We start from the raw sequence: 19173 nt of genomic DNA, 5'->3' as shown, positions 1-19173 counted from the left end.
CAAGGCACTCAAAGACGCTTTACAGGGTTCCAGGTTCCATTCATTCACACACAGTCATACTGGTGGTGGTAAACTACCATAGTAGCCACAGCTGCCCTGGGGCAGACTGACGGAAGCGTGGCTGCCATTCAGCGCCTACGACCATCACCTCAAACATACAGCAGTCATACACATTCACACGAGGCAAGGTGGGTGTCTTGGACACAACAACCATGACACAGGTGGCAGAGCAGGGATCGAACCGCCAACCCTTGGATCAATGGCCAACCCGCTTAACCACCTGAGCCACGGTCGCCCCGTAAAGGTATATGTCAAATTGTGAAATCCACAAGAGGACAATGTGTGATGGAAGAATCCCTGATAGCTCAACACTGAGATGTAAGAACATGGTTTCATTGTGTCTATATCTGTATTTCAAACCTGACCTGCTATACTGTTGTATCCATTTATTTGTCAATCTAATTTACTTTTATAGGGCATTTCTATTCAAATATTAATTATTCTTACTAAAAGCAATTCAACAGTTACTTCATCTGTCAAATGTCAAACAGCAACGCTAATGTATAAAAAAAGGTGTAGGCTATTGTTGCTGATTGAACTGTCCATTTGGATGATATTTACTTACAATAAAAGACAGTGGCAGTGACAGTGACTTGCAGTAACTGGACAGATTTCTTCAGACAGGTTACAGCCTGACAACAAAGGCCACCTCTGGTATTTAGGCTGGATCCTATGAAAACATGTGACCATATGGATCCCGGCTATACTGTATATGTGAAGGGTCATAAGGGTTTAAAACCTAAATTGATGGTGCTCTGAGCCAGTGTTAAAGGAATTATTAAAAACCAAGTGTTTGTAATAAAAGAATTTGAGTCAAGGCAGGCTTCAGAGCAGGTGAAATTTACTTACGGACAGCAGCAAGGGAATCAACAATGTATCTGGGTGGTACATGGTTGAATACAAAGAAATGAACAGTGTACATGGGATTATATGCAAGAGAAGGTGGTGTGTGCGCAAACACATACTAGGTTTGGTGTGTCCAGCCCTTGTTTTGCTGGCGAAAGCAGAAATGTTTTTAATTAGGTAGATATTCCCAGAAATTCATCTCAGCTGGTGTTATTCTTCATACAATGTCTGATAACAGAATAAAGGGAGTCATTTCTCCTCAACTACTGTGCACATGAATGCGTCATACCTCTGTATGTGCCAAAATCTTATTAGGCAGTTTCTTCTTCAAGGCTAAACAACAACTTTTGTCTTAGCAAAACACTTTGGGGCTGTTAGTTTACTGGGACAAAGTTCAACAGGTAGAAAGCATGTATTGAGCATTAAAATATTATACAATCATAAAGCAAATTAAATTCTAGTAACATTCCACCCTTTTGTATAATATTTAATGCAACATCTATGCATACACTTCCAAGCAAAAAGTTAAAGCATATGAGTAAATAAATTTCATTCAAGCAGAATATCAAGTACTTTCAACATTACAGTTGTGAAAATGCAAGTTTGTGTACTGGTGCAACATCGTCTATGTACAGTTTCAGAGAGGACAGTCTTTTGCAGAAGCCAGGGAACAGGAACCTAGGTCGTCTTGATGGTCTACAAGTCCCTTTGTGGCATTTTGACGCAAAGTGTCCTTCATATCACAGTCACTGGGGGAATGGTTAGGCATTACCATAACCTATTCAGATTGTTCCTCAGTGTCCAATGTGTCCTTATTGAAGCATGCCAGCTTCGTCTTCTCCTTGCACCTGAAAGCAGAATGAATATAGAGCAGTATCATGTTTTTCAAAACAAATGCTCCTCATTCTGCCTGGGTAAACAGCTTCTAAAACATCATCCTATCCGCATTGCTTGCTCTAGATGTCACAATTAACGCATAACAACATTTTAGGATAGGTTTGATTTCATTCTTTAGTTCCACATTTTTGTCTGTGTTTGGGCTCAGTTACACACATACACAGTCAGTGAGACAGGCCCTCCCTTTTCTGCATGGGACTGAATCATACACACACCACATTCCTGAGAAGCTCTCTACTTCTCCAAATCTGACATGGTGTTATAGTTTGTTCTTCAAATAACAAAAGTTAACATCTTGGTTAAGTATAGGTGTCTTTACAGTTAACCAGTTTTTGAATCAATTTATATCAACAATACACATTATGATCATATTTTAGCATACAAATCCCCTTTAACTTGTAATTCAAATCAAAAGCATTGAACAATTCTTTTCAGTGAACATTTTCATAAAAAGAACACAAAAGAACGCTTTTTTTAAGTTATGCTGGGACTTCAAATGATTGACTACACCTTTAATCTTTAAGGTTGACTATGGGGCTTGGATTGGCAAGATATTTAGCTCTAAACTTTAAAGCATTTAGCAATTTAGTCAGAACTCTGGTCATCTTTAGGAGACGAGCATTTTATAACCCATCATAACAGCATAACAATTGTATGCACACTTACTAAAACCTTTTATCTCCCTTCCCCTACATACTTTTTCTTTCTTTATAACATCCATCTATGAGCAAGATACTCACATCAATCTTTACAAAGTTAATGCAGTTTGACATCTTGCCCTTACAAACAATCAGTTCCAAACAATCTTTTTCCTCTTCAACTTTCAACAACATTCTCTTATTCATCTCTTTGGCCACCACCTTTCTCTTTACTGTTCTTTATCTGATTCTCTGGACCTGCCAGCAGAAGAGCAGCTGAGGAGCCGGGGTTTTGGGTCTCAATGGAAAGAGACACAGGAAGGGGTGGAGGAGACTTTTCTTCACCAGTCTCCTTTTTTTTCTAATGTCTATCTTATCATTATCCATATTATGTAATTAAATTTTTAAAATGTAAAATCTAATCAATTTAACAGGGCGAACACCCCTATTCCCTCCAATTGATTAAAAAAATTCACCAATTTAAAACTAGAACACCCTATGTGATGTATTCTAAACAAAAGAAATAAGTCTACTCAGCAGATGTAGACTATCGACAAACATAACAAAACAAAACAAATAGGTGAGACTTATTCTTGGTTAGTGTTAAGACCTCAAAACACTAGTACAAATTGTGACAAACAAAACAAAGAGGTGAGACTTATTTCTTTGGCTAGTGTCAAGATCTCAAAAACACTAGTAAAAATTGTGACAAGTTTTGTATACTTAGTGACCCACCTTAACACTAATCACAGCTTTTTGTCCTTCCTAAACAGTGAAACTTCATAAACACTAATATGATGTCTTACAGTAGCTTTTTCAGCCGCAACCAATTGTTTTCATAAATTAAACTCTCAGTTTTATTCTAACTTCCTAGTTTTATGAAACAAAAGATAACTGCCAGACGTGGCTTTTTCAGATATCAACGTCTGAATAAAAGGGAATACTCTCTGGTTCCCACACTAATGATCATATTACGTACGTGAGACTTTTGTTTTTGACAGTGTAAATTCTCAAACACCAAAAGCAGTAATTTTCCCACGGATGGACTATACCAAGACAGAAAATAACTACAATGAGTTATTCCCCCACAGAAGGTAAAACCAAGGTGGAAAACACTACTACCAGGAATTCTCCCACAGATGGCCCAAAACCAAAATGGAAAACACCACCATCAATAAACTAGTTTATCTATCTAATACATAAAACAAAGGAATTCCTAAACAAAACAAAACAAAATCAGCTGTTTATATTCACCTGATTCGAAGAAAGCCTCGACTCGCTCAGTTTTGGCTCTGGATTCCGTCACCCCTCCTCCGTCCAAGTCGAGTCTGCAGACAGCCTCTTTTGTAGCTCTGTTTACTGGAGGTCTTTTGTCGAGAGATCTTGGACTCCCCCGTTCACGGTGCAGGCTCTTCTCGTCCAGAGGATGAGGATATTGGATCCGGCTCGAAGGACCATTTGTTAAAGGAATTATTAAAAACCAAGTGTTTGTAATAAAAGAATTTGAGTCAAGGCAGGCTTCAGAGCAGGTGAAATTTACTTGCGGACAGCAGCAAGGGAATCAACAATGTATCTGGGTGGTACATGGTTGAATACAAAGAAATGAACAGTGTACATGGGATTATATGCAAGAGAAGGTGGTGTGTGCGCAAACACATACTAGGTTTGGTGTGTCCAGCCCTTGTTTTGCTGGCGAAAGCAGAAATGTTTTTAATTAGGTAGATATTCCCAGAAATTCATCTCAGCTGGTGTTATTCTTCATACAATGTCTGATAACAGAATAAAGGGAGTCATTTCTCCTCAACTACTGTGCACATGAATGCGTCATACCTTTGTATGTGCCAAAATCTTATTAGGCAGTTTCTTCTTCAAGGCTAAACAACAACTTTTGTCTTAGCAAAACACTTTGGGGCTGTTAGTTTACTGGGACAAAGTTCAACAGGTAGAAAGCATGTATTGAGCATTAAAATATTATACAATCATAAAGCAAATTAAATTCTAGTAACAGCCAGGCAATGAAGTGCCTTCAAAATTGATTCAATTTTAAAATGTATTCCAAGATGGTGTTGTTACTTTGGGAGTATAAAGCCTGGAAGAAGAGCTTTAAACAATCTGCAGTAGCTCTTAGGTCAACTAGAGGAGCTGTTTATTAGTCATTTTTTAATTCTTGTGTTTGCTTTTTCTAAGCACTTTGTAATAAGTCTGTCCAGTTACTGTCCAGTTACTGCAAGTCACTGTCACTGCCACTGTCTTTTATTGTAAGTAAATATCATCCAAATGGACAGTTTAATCAGCAACAATAGCCTACCTTTTTATACATTAGCGTTGCTGTTTGAATGTGTGCGACTGCTGTATGTTTTGAGGTGGTGGTCGGAGGGGCCGTAGGCGCTGAATGGCAGCCACACTTCCGTCAGTCTGCCCTTGGGAAGCTGTGGCTACTATGGTAGTTTACCACCACCAATATGACTGTGTGTGAATGAATGGAACCTGGAACCCTGTAAAGCGTCTTTGAGTGCCTTGAAAAGCGCTATACAAACCCATCCATTATTCATCATTAAGAGTCACTGTATTTCAAGCAAATGGTTAGAGGATGTTTACATATTATTTTGTCTTCATAACACACTTGCATAAATAAAGGAAAGTTCCATGTATTTTGATCAGTGCATTACAAGAACAAAGTGCAGTAAATCAAATCAAATCAAATCAAAGTGCAGTACACTCTGCTCCCTTTCTGAATAGCATGGTTAGTATAACTGCATTACATCACATTTTACTACTACTAATAAAAACAGGGATTTAAAAAGTCTGATAGATATGTCAGGTACATCATGGTTCATAAAGATAAAGGAAAACATGTAGATTACAGATATCAATGGCCGTTGATATTATTTTGTCACATGTTTCAGGTTAGAGATTGATGAAGGTGCTAGTCTTGTAAGACTCTCCAAGTGGGAGATAGCGACCCTAGCCTGACCCTAGCACTTCAGGATTCAGGGTTAGTAGTCCAGGCAGTCCTGACCTTAAAATAAATTCAACAGAAACCATTCCAACTATTTTTAACTCGTGAACATGTAAATAATAACATAATAAAAGTCTTAAGGAATCCATGTGGTGGAAAGTTATTTTCTAAGGGTTTTCTTTATGCCAATTTTCGGCTTCCTAAAGTACTGTTTTATGGAAGAAGTGATATGTGCCAAATTGTTAACCTTTTCAGAAAAGCATGAAACCTGGTACACTTATACAGTTTGGGGCCCTGAACATTTTCAGATATTTAGCCATTGCAAAATTGAATCATGGTTGCCGTGGCGACCATTTTACTTTCCCGCTATAGCCTAATTGTGCATTTTTCATCACAACACCCAAACATAATAACACATAACTAGTGATGTCTACCCCTATGTTTTCATGGTCAGGGATTACAATGATACCACAAACAACATCAGAAACTGTTCAGGTCAATACTTAAGAGGATAAATATGTAATTTATCTTCAATAGAGCCATACAGTTTTATATTTTCTTCTTTTGGCTTTGATAAGGGTCCATGTACAGTAAACTGGTTTACTGTTGCAACACTGATAGGCAGCAAAAAAAGCAAGCTATAAATCAATCAGCCATTTCAAATCACCTTTGTTGTTTTTCTGAAGGAAAACAAAAAAATGTGGGAAGATGTCTGAGTCAAGAAAGGAGAGGCTGGCTATGGACTTTTTTTATATCACTGGATTGCTTGATTGATGAGAGCCACATCCAAGCTTGCAATTAAGATTTATTGAGAGAAAATTACTTAGGCTACTTCTATTTACAAGTTCTATCATCTTCTTCTCATCTATTTTGAATATTCTTTCCCCTAATTGTTGTCAATCACTGACCCTTGCAAACTCTGTTGTGCTTTCTTTATTGTTTTATTTTTTTGATTGTTGCTCAAATTAATTTCAGTTAGGAATACTTCAGTCAAAATAGAAGAATTATTTCAATTAGCAGAGTAATTTGCAGTAATTATTGTATGGTTCTGATCTGGGATCTCCACGCCCTCCACACGTGGAAGACTTTAAGGCAGAGAGAGCCATCCCTCTGGAATTCTGAAAGGTGTGGAGAGCTGCAGCAAGGACCCCCCGACCATATGGCAACCTCCCTGACTATAGGAGTGCACAAGCCCGGGCAGAGACAGCACCTCCCTGCCCCTCTGTGGACAACCAGGCTTAAGGAGGGTACAGCACATCCCCACCGCTGATGAGCAAACCTGAGCCAGAGTCAGGGACACCTTGCCCCCCATGAGCTACATAGAGTGCCGACAGGAGGCACTGACTGAGCACTCAGTAGGAAGACAGATGGATTAAAATACCTTAGTGAGGCTATACTTAAATCTATACAAAATGCTGATAACAGTTATTGAATAACAGGGTGGAAAGTTGGAGACTAACAGAGAGAAACACAAATACAAATCTGATATGCCCTAATTATTTGAATGAGCCAGCAATAACATGGCACCCATGGATGCTTTTGAGCGTAGATTATACTGAGGCCCTGACCGGAGGTGATGTTTATAGGTAGACGAAGACCCACAGCCTAAAGCTTTGAGCGTTGACACGGGAGCTTTTATCCAGGCGACTTCCAATAAGTGCATTCAACCATGAAGGTACAAACTCAGAACAGCAAGAATCACGCAAATACTAGAGTGCAGTCTAAAGAGATATGTTTTAAGCCTGCAGCGGAAGCTGACCTGATGTCAATGGGGAGCTCATTCCACCATTTTGGAGCCAAGACACAAACAGTCTGATTTAGTTGAGTGACTTGGTGACCCTCACAGTGAGGGAGCAGCAGCAGATCGCAGATCTATGCCGAATACAGACTTAATTGGCTACCCTGGGCACAAGCCATTGTCACCCATCAAAATCGTACTATCCGATATGGGCGGGCGGCCGACGACAGTGCTGCGTCTTCGAAATCGTGATAGTAACCAACAACAAAGATCACTCGACACTTTACGATTCAGACTTAGCTTTCCTTAAAAAATTTACAGAAGATGGCATTCAAATATTTCATTAGCAAGAATATGTATTTACAATATGCTAGGCCGTATACGGCTACTGTAATAAAACAATGAGGTGTTGACCGTGGCCGAGTGGGCCATTGTTCCACTACATTTGATATTACTAGAGAGGAAGGAGACATCTCAACAGGCTTCAAGATAGACACGGAGGAGAAGGAGATCGGTCTAACAGGATTCTTTATTCAAAGGTTGACATAACAGGTTTCAGCTTAGTAGACAACTTGTACTATCCAACGCAGGTATTATCTATACGTTACAATAGATCAGATCTTAAGTTACCCTGCCCTACTCTTGACAATTGGGGGTACAGAGTTTCCATAAGCAGCTTTCTTCCCCGGGCGTAAAGGCGCCCCTCTAGTCAAGGCGGTTGGTTTAAATACACTATCTGTCTGTGTGTGTGTGTGTGTGTCTGTGTAAATGTGTGTGTGTGTGCAAGTGTGTGTGTGTGTGTCTGTGTGTGCATGTGTGTGAGTGAGTCTGTGTGAGTGTGTGTGTGTGCATGTGTGTGTGTGTGTGAGTGTGTGAGTGAGAGTGTGTGTGTATGTGTGTCTGTGGGTGACTGTGTGAGTGTGTGTGTGTGTGTGTGTGTGTGTGTGTGAGTGAGAGTGTGTGTGTATGTAAGAGTGTGCATGTGAGTGCGTGTGTGACAGATCTTATATCAAGCCTTATTAGCAATAGTGTGCTTCTAAATAGAATCAGATGATAGTCTATTCGTCGCCAGGTCTTGCAATCGTGTTCCTATATTTTGCTGTGTGGCAGTTTGTGAGCTAAAAGGTCATCCTGGCCTAAGTCAGCCTGACCGGTATGTGTTGTGAGGCAGTTATGCTTAACCCATTAACCTTGCTAACTTCTCTTTAATATAACATAAATATGTTGGAATCCCACACTACATTTAATTTACCAGTTACCCTTTTGTCACTTTGTTCATTGCTCCGATTGGTTATATGCTATCCAATTGTGTGCAGTGGTATTTGACACACATGCGTTGGTGCCTTTCCTTGGTTATGCTCATTGCCATCCCCGATATTGTTCCAAGATGTGGGTCTAGATTTCCAGATAGTATTTGCACATACTCATGTTGACAACACATTGTGTAATAGGCTATGCAGCGTTACTACATCTAGGGGTTTTGGCACGATTGAGACATTGAGAGAATGAGCCGTATCGAGCCGTATCGCGAAAGAAATGTGCAGAGGAAGCAACACCAGTAGGCAGGCTAGAGCATCTTAAATGAGACGCCACTTTGAGTGTAAGGCCAATGGGGTATGCTGGAAGCGGAAGCTGGCTGTTAGCTGACATGGAGAGTTTGACGGCCGGCTTGACTCCGTATTCTCCCTGAACTAACGCTACGCTCCATTTGCTTTATCTTCCGTTTCTACTATACACTCAAAGGCACCTGAAGTCAAGCTAATCTACTGTGAGTGCTTTTTAAACTAACAGTGTCCTTGAAGGGCACAGAATAAAAATTTGACAGACATCAACATTTAGTTTGGCGGACGTGCTGTGCTGCTACACCCCCAAAACAGTGGAGTTCAGAGGTAATGAAAATAAAAAAATTCACAAACTGTATTATGAAATGGCTTTGTAAATGTTTAGAGAAACCCTGGCATCAATTGTTGTTTATATCTACTGAGCATGCCTGCGGCAACCTAGTTCAAGGAGACGCTCAATACATATGCTCACAATGTTATTCTATGGACATGATCTCCACCTAATAGCCTGGCATGATTAATCAGCGTTTTCAATCTCTTTTTGCGTTGTCGTGTGAACAGAGAGGTTTTCTAAAATACCGTCCTGTGTACAGGAATTTCCCTGCAAATGGAACTAAATAACTGTGTACATGTGGACATGGGCTACATTGTGTGTGTTGTTGTTGTAGATGTTTTCCATCTGCACACCAATAGGAACATTTTCACCCCAGAGCTTGGAAGTTGTTTTCATTTTCATAATTAGGAGCATCTTGAGCCAAAGCCAAACTCCTTATAATAACTCATTGTAAAGTTAACTGAACACACACACACACACACACACACACACACACACACACACACACACACACACACACACTCTACCAATTAATGCACAGTTACAAAATACGCAGTCCTTTCACAGAGTCAAATTAGTCAAAAACACAGATAGCTGTGAAACACCAACCAAGTTTAATACATGTTTAATTATATTGAACATTCAGAAAATACCACTAAAAATCAGTGAAAACATAAGTTTCAAAGTTTGACTTCTACACTATTAGCTTCCAATACTTTGTCCTGTTAAAAACGAAGCATTACTAGACAGCTTAGTGTGAGCTAAATCTGGATGCTTGTCCCAAAGCTAATAGCTATGCACCAGTCAGGCAAAAATACTAATAAAAACATTTCTTTTAGTTTCACCGTTTGAAAAAAAGCACAAATAGCTTCCTATCCATTGTTATTAAAAACGAGGCATTTGATTGCTGTGGTTAAGATAAGATATGAGATTAGTGGATTATGAGCAATCGGCTTCTGTGTTGGTTTATGCAACATTCAGCATGCTTTGCTGTACTACAGGCATCTTGTCGCTTAGCGGGGAAAACAACATGGCGGGGAAGGAATATTTTTCCAGAGGATCTAGGGGCCGTGGAACAATGATAAATAGGGGGGTAGGGTTATCATCAGTGATGCCGGTAACGCGTTACTTAGTAACGCGTTACCGGCATCGGACCTCTTTTTTCAGTAACGAGTAATCTAACGCGTTACTATCTCCAAACCAGTAATCAGATTAAAGTTACTCATCAAAGTCACTGTGCGTTACTTTTTCTGTCATTTTCCTTAGTGAAACATTTTACATAACTGCACAAATGACTGCGATTGCGATTTAATGTAAATAAATGTGCGCGCATGTGTCTCTAAACGCTCCAACTGCTCCTCTCGTCTTTTTGGTAGCGCCCCTCGTCTCTACATGCAGCGTGTGTGTGGTGTCTGTGTGTGTGTGTGTGCAGCAGCATTACGGCCGAGTCTAAGCTGAACTGTGGCACAAAACAAACGTCCCCCGCCCCATGAAATATAGCGTCTGGCGTCTGCTATGGGGATATTATTTAGGATTCGGGTACGGTGACGTTGAAGAGATAGAAGTGTTTAAAACTTGGAAACGTATAGTCACGTGGCGACCGGTGGCCGCACACACCCAGTCTATCAACACATGAGACATCGCAGAGAAAAGTCAAATGAATGCATGAGAGTGAAGGGCCAAGCACGTTAAGTTTAAAGACACTGCTACTGTCTTTGCACTTTGGAGGAATGCATTTATTTTCATGGGGGGAAAAAGGTTTTTTTTTTATTAAAATTTTCAAACCATAATTTTTATTATTTTGAAAACAGTATGCCTATAGGCTACTAGCCTACAAGCTTTATTTTATATATGTTCAATGATTCTTAATATGTGCATGTTTTAAATTGAGATATATGGGTTTCAAAACCTGTAAAGTAACGTTTAAAGTAACTTGTAATCTAACTTAGTTACTTTTAACATCAAGTAATCAGTAAAGTAACTAAGTTACTATTTTAAGGAGTAACTAGTAATCAGTAATCGGATTACTTTTTCAAAGTAACTGTGGCAACACTGGTTATCATAAGCCCCTTTTACACAGAGATTGCGTCATATTGACGCAGTGTTGCCAATTTAGCGATTTTGTCGCTATATTTAGCAACTTTTCATCCCCCCTGGCGACTTTTTTTTCAAAACAGCGACAAATCTAGCTTTTTTTCTGGTGTAATTGGTGACTTTTTCGCTAAAGCAAGTATCACTTTTAACTGTTTTGGGGGCCCCTCCCCCGTCACAGAGCACTGACAGACGGCCCGGTCCTCGCGCATCAGCCACTCCCAGCTGCGGTCAGAGCAGGAGATACACACCTCTCCGCTCGTGTTCCGTTAGCATCCCTATTAGCAGTTGTAGTAGCAGATTTTCCCACCTCTTCTACAGTCTACGAGTAGTGCAATTCAAAATGTTATGCAGTGCTTTTTTAAACCATGAGCATGTATGATTACTGCTAGACTTAACATTATCACGTTGGTTGTTTATGTGAGTGTCACGAACAACATCACTCCAATATGCCGGCTTTGCTTGCTTCTGTGTTATTTACACAGAACCAAGCAACGCCGGCCTGCTGGCGCATCAGTAGCCCATTTTACACAGCGTTCCGGAATGAAAGAGGTGCTTGTAAACAGCGTCAGGTGTGACGTAAACATTTAGCGCCGCGCCGGTCAGCTGCTTTACAACAACAACACTGGCCGGTGAATTAAGAGCAGAAGTGCTGGAGCTTGCACTAAGAGGGCCGTATTTTACTGTCCCCGTGATGTGCCTGTTGATCTCGCTACGCGCTGAGTCCAACATCACTGCACTGTTAACCAAACTGACAAAGTCACTCCGCTCACTGCTTCACCTGTGTGTCTGTGTGTGTGTGTGTGTGTGTGTGTGTGTGTGTGTGTGTGTGTGTGTGTGTGTGTGTGTGTGTGTATGTGTGTGTGTGTGTGTGTGTGTTTGTGTGACAGGTTGGCTGTGAGCGAGTCTCTTTGAGGGCAGTGCTCTGCCATTCAGACATACACATACAGTGTGTGAAGTCAGAAAGACAGAAATATAGTGTGGATATACGCTCAGACTTAGGATAATAATAGCGGCGGCGATCCGGTCGCAGCCTAGCTTAGCTTAGCCTAGCTTAGCCTAGCCTAGCTTTCCCCTTGTACAACTTTCCCTGGGCAGAAATAGACTCATAAACTCTGCAAAATGAAGCGCGGGGGTTTGGATTGAGCAGCGGACCTTATGACCAGCTAGATTATACGCCGTTCCTTTTATTTGGTGATTTTTACGGGACATCAGGCCGCCGTGGTTAATGTTAAACACACGTCCTTCAACTGCTACCATGGTCGCATGTTTAGAACGTAGGCTATGGAACGTCAAACGCCCCCCCTGTTCCGCAACAACAAGCTGGCCGCATTTAGACAGAGAGGCGGAACAGATTGTGTCTGCAATCTTACTACCCCCCGAGGTAGTAAAATTCCCGGAACAATCTCTCGCACCTTTCTTCCTCCGTTCTGTAACGGTCGCATTTACACAGCAGGGCGGAGGGCCCAAATTCCCGGCTTTCACTGGCTGTGTAAAAGGGGCTATAGACTACTGCACGGTGGAAGTTTCTGGTTACTAATGTGGGGGGAGGTGGCTTTCCCGTTTTTGACATCAGAAACTGAGAGAATTCTGGCTGGAGCATTTTGCATAATATAGGACCTTTAACGTGTCCAGACAGTTTTGAAAACTCTGGTCTGAGTAACTAAAAAGTGAAGATTTATTTTAGACATCTCTGTACTGTAAATCCGTATTTCGTGGGGACAGGGAAACAGAAACTGTTGTGTTGACTGCTATGTTACCTGTTTAGTTTACCTCCCTTGTTTGCCTGAGTCTTCCTGTGCTCCAGTCAGTCAATGAGTGATTGAGTCAGTGAGTAAGTCAGTCAGTCAGTCAGTTAAGTCCTGTTGATTCTATGAAAACTATCTCATTCTTCTCCTTCTATGCGTTCGGGTCCATCTGTGCCAGCTCCAACAGTGACACCTTTGATGGCATGTGTTTTTCTTTTTTTTTAATTCATCTTTCAGACTTACAGCAAAATATCCTGAAAACCTCTGCTTTTTCCCTTTCACACCAGGGAGTCAAATCAATCAAATATTCACTTTCCTTTCCGGCTCCTACTAAAAAGACCATGCCGCGTAAAACCCCCCTGACATTAGCAATCCATATCTGCTGCTTGCTCTCCCTCTATCTGTGTCTTTGTATTCTTAATTTCTTTGCTCATAGCTCTCATGGGTTTGACAGGATTGTGGGTTCCATTGAGTGGTCTGACTTGACTGTGTTCAATTTGTCCGCTGATTGACACAATATGAAATAGTTGGAAATAACCTGGGGATCCGATTTCTGACTTGTCAAATCCCCATCATATATCCAACATTAGTGATAATGAGCAGTCTTTACCAAAGAGAGTGAGGTAGAGAGAGTCAGAAGAGGGAACAAGTTAGGAGAAATACCAATCTGAACATGATTTGATGAGATTACATTGTAAGCGTCGATGTGTCAGCAGGGGGTCCTCTGGGGTGGCATTACCTTATAAAGGGCAGAACTAAGATCAATTGGTTAAAAGCCTGTTACATTAAAGGCGTTTCCTGGTCTAGACAGTCTCAGTCTCATGTTGTGCTTGTAGATTTTGTATTTAAGACCATTTTGGCTTTTTGCAAAGATATGTACATTTCTTCTAAAAATTATTTAATAATGCAGGGGCAGCAAGTGTATTTGAGCTGCAGCTTTCTCAGTTATCCACACCTCTCCTCACCGTGGAGACAATGCCCTTAATGATGATGTGCTGTTCATCACATGGTTGCTCCTTGTTCAACTTCAGATGTGGAATAATTTGCAGGTAATCAAAGGCTTTCATATAGCAAATAAAAGCAAAAACAGTAAGTAACCCTCTCCCCCGAGTTGTCAAATAATAGGTTGTTACACAGGTATTCACAGCCTGTTGCAAGAGATTCATGCAAAAGCATGTGTTTTTGGATGCTTGTGAATGTGGATTCAGACGAAATAAAGGAGAATTGGGGGAGGTTGCCCATTATGAGGACTTTTGAAAGAGAGAGAGAGAGAGAGAGAGAGAGAGAGAGAGAGAGAGGGGTATGTGGGTCCCTTTTCTTCCTTCTCCCTCTGTCCCTCTCACTCAGGCAACACTGACTCCCTGCCTGACACCTCATACCACTGTGAGCTTCTATAAAGGCTACAGAGGATACTTTTTATGAGATTTAGGATATATAGATAGAAGAAAAGGGGAGCAAAAAAGAAGACAACAAAGAAAGGAGAAGAAAATAAGCGCATTTGTTTAACTAAAGAGACACCAATCTGGGATATTCACAGGATCTACGATTTTAAACATCTGAGCAGGTAAGATGCTTAATATCTGTCTGCTCATTCATTACCTGCTTTGCAATTTAAAGAGAGACATCAACACAAGTAAGGACATGCACACAAAGATAGCATAAAAATGTCAAATGTTTACTCTGTACATACATTTTCATTGTTTATCATTAAAAAGTCCAATTGAGTACATGGTGTAATGTGCATAATTATCTATGTGTCAACTTGCAGTGAATTATGTAATACAAGCAGCATTTTATGATTCACACACAGATGCTTGGCAAAATAATGTATCACCGGATGGAAAATGACTGGCTTAAATGACTTAATAACAATTACAAACACTGCTAAAGTGGACGAAATTAGGATGACTGTTGATAAACAGCATATGTTGGCTACGAGAGAGATCTGGCAATCAGCACTTTGATTTGAGTGTTTAAAGGAGCATCAACTCAACCATTGATTACCAAGAGACAAAAGGATATTTGAACAAGCTGCAGGTGCATCAGTCCAATCATCTCGTGTGTATCCGTATATATGATATGCAAATGTGTTAGAGATATGAGTTACTACACTTTTGTGTGATCATGTAAGACAACATCTCAACCCAGTCTCTTTCATATTTTCATGTATAGTACATTTTACAACAAAGGATTTTTCAATTAGTAATTCACGTTTGATTTTAAAGAAAAAATACAGACAAATACTACCAAAAAAGGACAGGCAACAATTACAGAATAAAAATAAAATGCATAGGATATAAGGATACATAGATGAAGGTTTTTGGGCAGGACACCGACATAGATTTAGACCCAATCCCTAAATGTCTTCAAAGCCAAAGAGGTACACAGCAACAGCAAAACTAGAAAATCCTGCAGAGATTTTAAAAGTACAGGCCCCCCGGCCCCGACCGCCAACCCCGCATCAGCGGCGCTCCCCTGTCGGCCCGGCTCCAAACCATTCGCAGAACTGCCACCACTCGTTTTCTGAATGCGAGTCCCAAGTTGGGGCCGATCGGACAGTTTCAGTCGTCGTAAAGCAGCAGCAAAGGGTCACTCTAGCGAAGACGTTTTGGTCAATGTCGGCCATGGGTAAATCCCAACAAGCTTTGGGGCACATGCCACCACAGGTGTTCTGCACATATCCAGCAAGAGTTATGATGATAGGACCTATGGTTAACGAGTTATGGCCAATTAGCTGCTAAGCCCCACCCCTGCGTAAACGTTTAGGTCAATGGCGGCCATGTTTTTAAAGCTATCCTACTAATCTTTTATGGACATGTGTATCTTGGTCCCCTGAGGCTTTGTGAGAAATCCGATACAGTGATATTTGAGAAAGTTGTGGTTAAAAACATGTTTTTCATTTTATGCTAATTAGCGAAAAAATTCATTGGCAGATTTATATGGTCCTGAGGATTCTTTTAGAGCACCCTCAAGAATACCTGAGTGAGAAATTTCAAGTCAATCGGAGTTACAGTGTGAGGGGCGTGGCCTCTCAAACTATGTAACCTGCCCAAACCATAATGATCACAAAGTGACCACACACATATCGCAGATTGGACTTGACGTGCACAATATGTACACGGATCAATTTTAATCTACATTTTTTATAATTTTTAACCATTCATAATTTTTAATCAACATATGGATTGCATATATGTACACAATTTGTACAGGGATCATTTTTAATCATATCACTATTAATATACAGTATATAGGTTTTTAACAATTTCTGTCATTTGGTCCTTGTCTTTGTGTCAAGTGTCTTATTTGTCATTGTTTTATTCTGTATTTTTGTGTTTTCTGTCATTTACCATTTAAACACTAACTGCTGCTAGAGAGTGCCAAACTGTATTTTGTTGTGTATTACAATGACAATAAACATCCTTGAACCTTGAAGTTATCTAGATTTTTAAAGCTACATTTTTTATTAATTGTTACACCTTTTATCCAATGTATACCAAGGGAATTTGTTAGGCTTCTCTGTAGCATCTGTCGCACTAAGCCACTGTGTGCATCCTGTCAGCATATGTGAAAACCAGGCGGGAGGGTTGCACTGCCAGAATTACAGAGCTGAAAGCTTGACACCACTGCATTTATAAGCCCTGTTGTTAGAACCTCACACCAAGAAGTAAAACAACAACACAGTCTGAAGCTTCTAGCATTAATAAAGGCAGAGAACGGTAGTTTGCCGAGACACAAAGCTCTATTCTCTCTTCTGTGTAAGTTAACCCATGAATGCATATTGCTGCCCGCTGCATCAACAACCACAAACAACTTCCTGACCTGATTGTTTGTATTTCCTGTACCTGTACAAATCTGTACAACTTAAATTGTGGGGGTTTATACCTGAGCAGAGCCGGTGCTATTAGAGAGAGACTTTGACCTCTTAATGACAGGGTCAGCAGGGGATAACAACATTTGGCCAGCAGTTGATCATTAGCCCTGCAGACTAGGAAAGACATTCTCCCTGCAGTGAATCCCCCCCAATCTCCCAGTATACCAGGCTCAGACTTTCATATGACTGCAGTACTTTATAAATGTATATAGAAGATCTCAGCTGTTGAGATGGTACTTTGGCTGAAAAAAATGTTTTATTCAAAGTATAAGAGAACACAAAGTCCTTTTTCTTTTTCTACACTAAATTCCTTTTTTTATTTCATGTGGGAATTACTCAGACTCAAATGCAGCAGGCTTCCTGCATTACCAATTGAAATTATAAGGTGCCAAAAGGTCACTTCCCCAGAATTGAATACGGTCAACTTTGCTGACCTCCTTTGAGCTATACAATTGTCCAGCCTTTGCCTCCAGCTCTCCCCAGGTGCCTCTGCAACCTCAGAAGTATGGAAATGCTTGTGTTGGGAGAAGTCAGTGGAGTCAAAGAGAGTTTTAAAATAGACTGAAAGAAATGGAAAAAGGTTGAAAGAGTGTCATCATGAGTGCTCCTCCCTGTTTTGCATTTTGAGGGTTCTCAATTCACATCACGCTTCACAATTTAGCTGCAAGGTCTGGATGGTTTACCACAAAGGCCATGGCAACAGCGTTACTAGGCAAGGGTGGGTTTCTTTCAAGCTGTCAGATAAGGAAGACAGCGCGAGACCAGATGGGATCGGAAAACTAATTCTTGCTGTTGATTGAGAACACCTGCATAACAAATTACAAATGAGAGATTGAATGTGGTTTGCCATCGGGAGACGCAAGCTCTGAAGCGGAGAGCGCCACCGAGCAAGTAATGGCTACTAACAGGTTTTGAATTGGTCATGGAAAATGTTCAAACATGCCCGTCAAACTTATTGCACTAATTTATCTAAACAGTGTTGGGATGGAAAGAAGTATTTCTCAACCCATATTAAGGCAAGATATGCATTTTGTTTTTTTCAAGCACAGGTAAATTTTTGGCTATTTTGCTGCCATACCATGTCTTCTTTCAAACTAGAATTAAAAAAAGGTCCAAAAGGCATATTAAGTTGTTTATTTGACTAAAAGTTATCGCCGGTGACATACTAACTAAATTGTCCAATTATCCAATTATAACTAAAAATCGCGATTTATAAAGCACTTACATCAACTGAAATGTCCATAATATATTTTAGCACTATTCTGAAGGTTATAACGATGGATTTGTTCATAATTGTTCATTGTCTGACTAATGATACATTTTGTTCTTAAAAACAATGCAGAAAATAAATTTTTCAGATCTGTGCATAGTATTTTTTGATTTATAAAATGAAAAAAGGCTGTATCCAAATTCTGCTCTGTACGGATTTTAACTTGCAAAATGAATTTGATAATTCCAAATTTGCATATTAATTAAACATTTCTGAAAAAACATTTCGATACAATTGGTACAACCTGATATCGACCATTTGAATGTCTCCCACTGCGTTTCAATTGGGTGGGGACCAGGGGCCTCATTTATAAAGCTTTGCGTGGGATTCACGTGGAAGCTGGCGTACGGAAGAAATGTAGGATGTACGTGCGAACAAAAATATTCGGATTTATAAAACAGTGCGCACTCACGTCCTACGCCTGTTTCCCTTTATAAATCACAATCAACTCTAAATGTGGCGCAGCCTTTGCGGGCTTCACGTACCGCCCATATTTACCCATACATAGTCATCGACACGCCCGAATTAATATCATTTACTGAGTGCATGAAGGCGGTAGTGGCAATCGCCGACTGAAAGGGAAATGGAAAAATAAACTCCACACGGTGTGGATCACTGCGGTCACCCCGAAGTAGCCGTTGGAGAAGTGGCGAACAGGGAAAATATAGTTTGGTGGCAGTGTGAGCGTAAGGGCGATAGAGTGCAGCCTGTGGCGATCTCTGTGAACGCTGTGGCCGAAATAAAAAGAAGTGATCCGACATAAAAGTGGACGCAAACAAGTGCATATCCTCACTCACACAACAGTGTTTGTGCCACGAGCGGGGGGCACTGAGACCCCCCCATGAGATACGTACAGATTCGGAGAATTCATCCCGGGGCAGTGACGGGCGGCGGAGGGTTAATAATAAACTTCACAGTCCCTTTCAAAACACAATCGCGACGTGCTTAAACACAAAGAAAAACACATAAATAAAACGGACTAAAAGCCGTGAAAAAAATCACAGTAGCCTATGTGATGTACAGTATGGCTTATCATTAGTGTATGAAAAGGTGCACTCCTGTCTGCCTGACTGAGGCATCGAGAACAGCGTCAGTGTAAAAGTAATGGGCTGTATTCCACCTCAATATTATCAGAATTAATTCCACAACATGCAGA

The 19173-nt window shown here is 40.5% G+C and overlaps 1 protein-coding gene across 1 annotated transcript in view; it reads left to right on the top strand.

Annotated features, from left to right (window-relative positions):
- gvin1l2 (GTPase, very large interferon inducible 1-like 2) overlaps positions 1 to 19173 on the top strand; it is a gene marked incomplete at both ends in the record, with an annotated part of 34768 nt that overhangs the window by 8942 nt on the left and 6653 nt on the right. The gene's annotated exons all lie outside the window — the stretch shown is intronic.

The sequence above is a fragment of the Ammodytes marinus genome (genome assembly GCF_949987685.1).
Source record: "Ammodytes marinus genome assembly, chromosome: 3".
NCBI lineage: Eukaryota > Metazoa > Chordata > Actinopteri > Uranoscopiformes > Ammodytidae > Ammodytes > Ammodytes marinus.
This window is presented reverse-complemented; position numbering and strand designations above follow the sequence as displayed.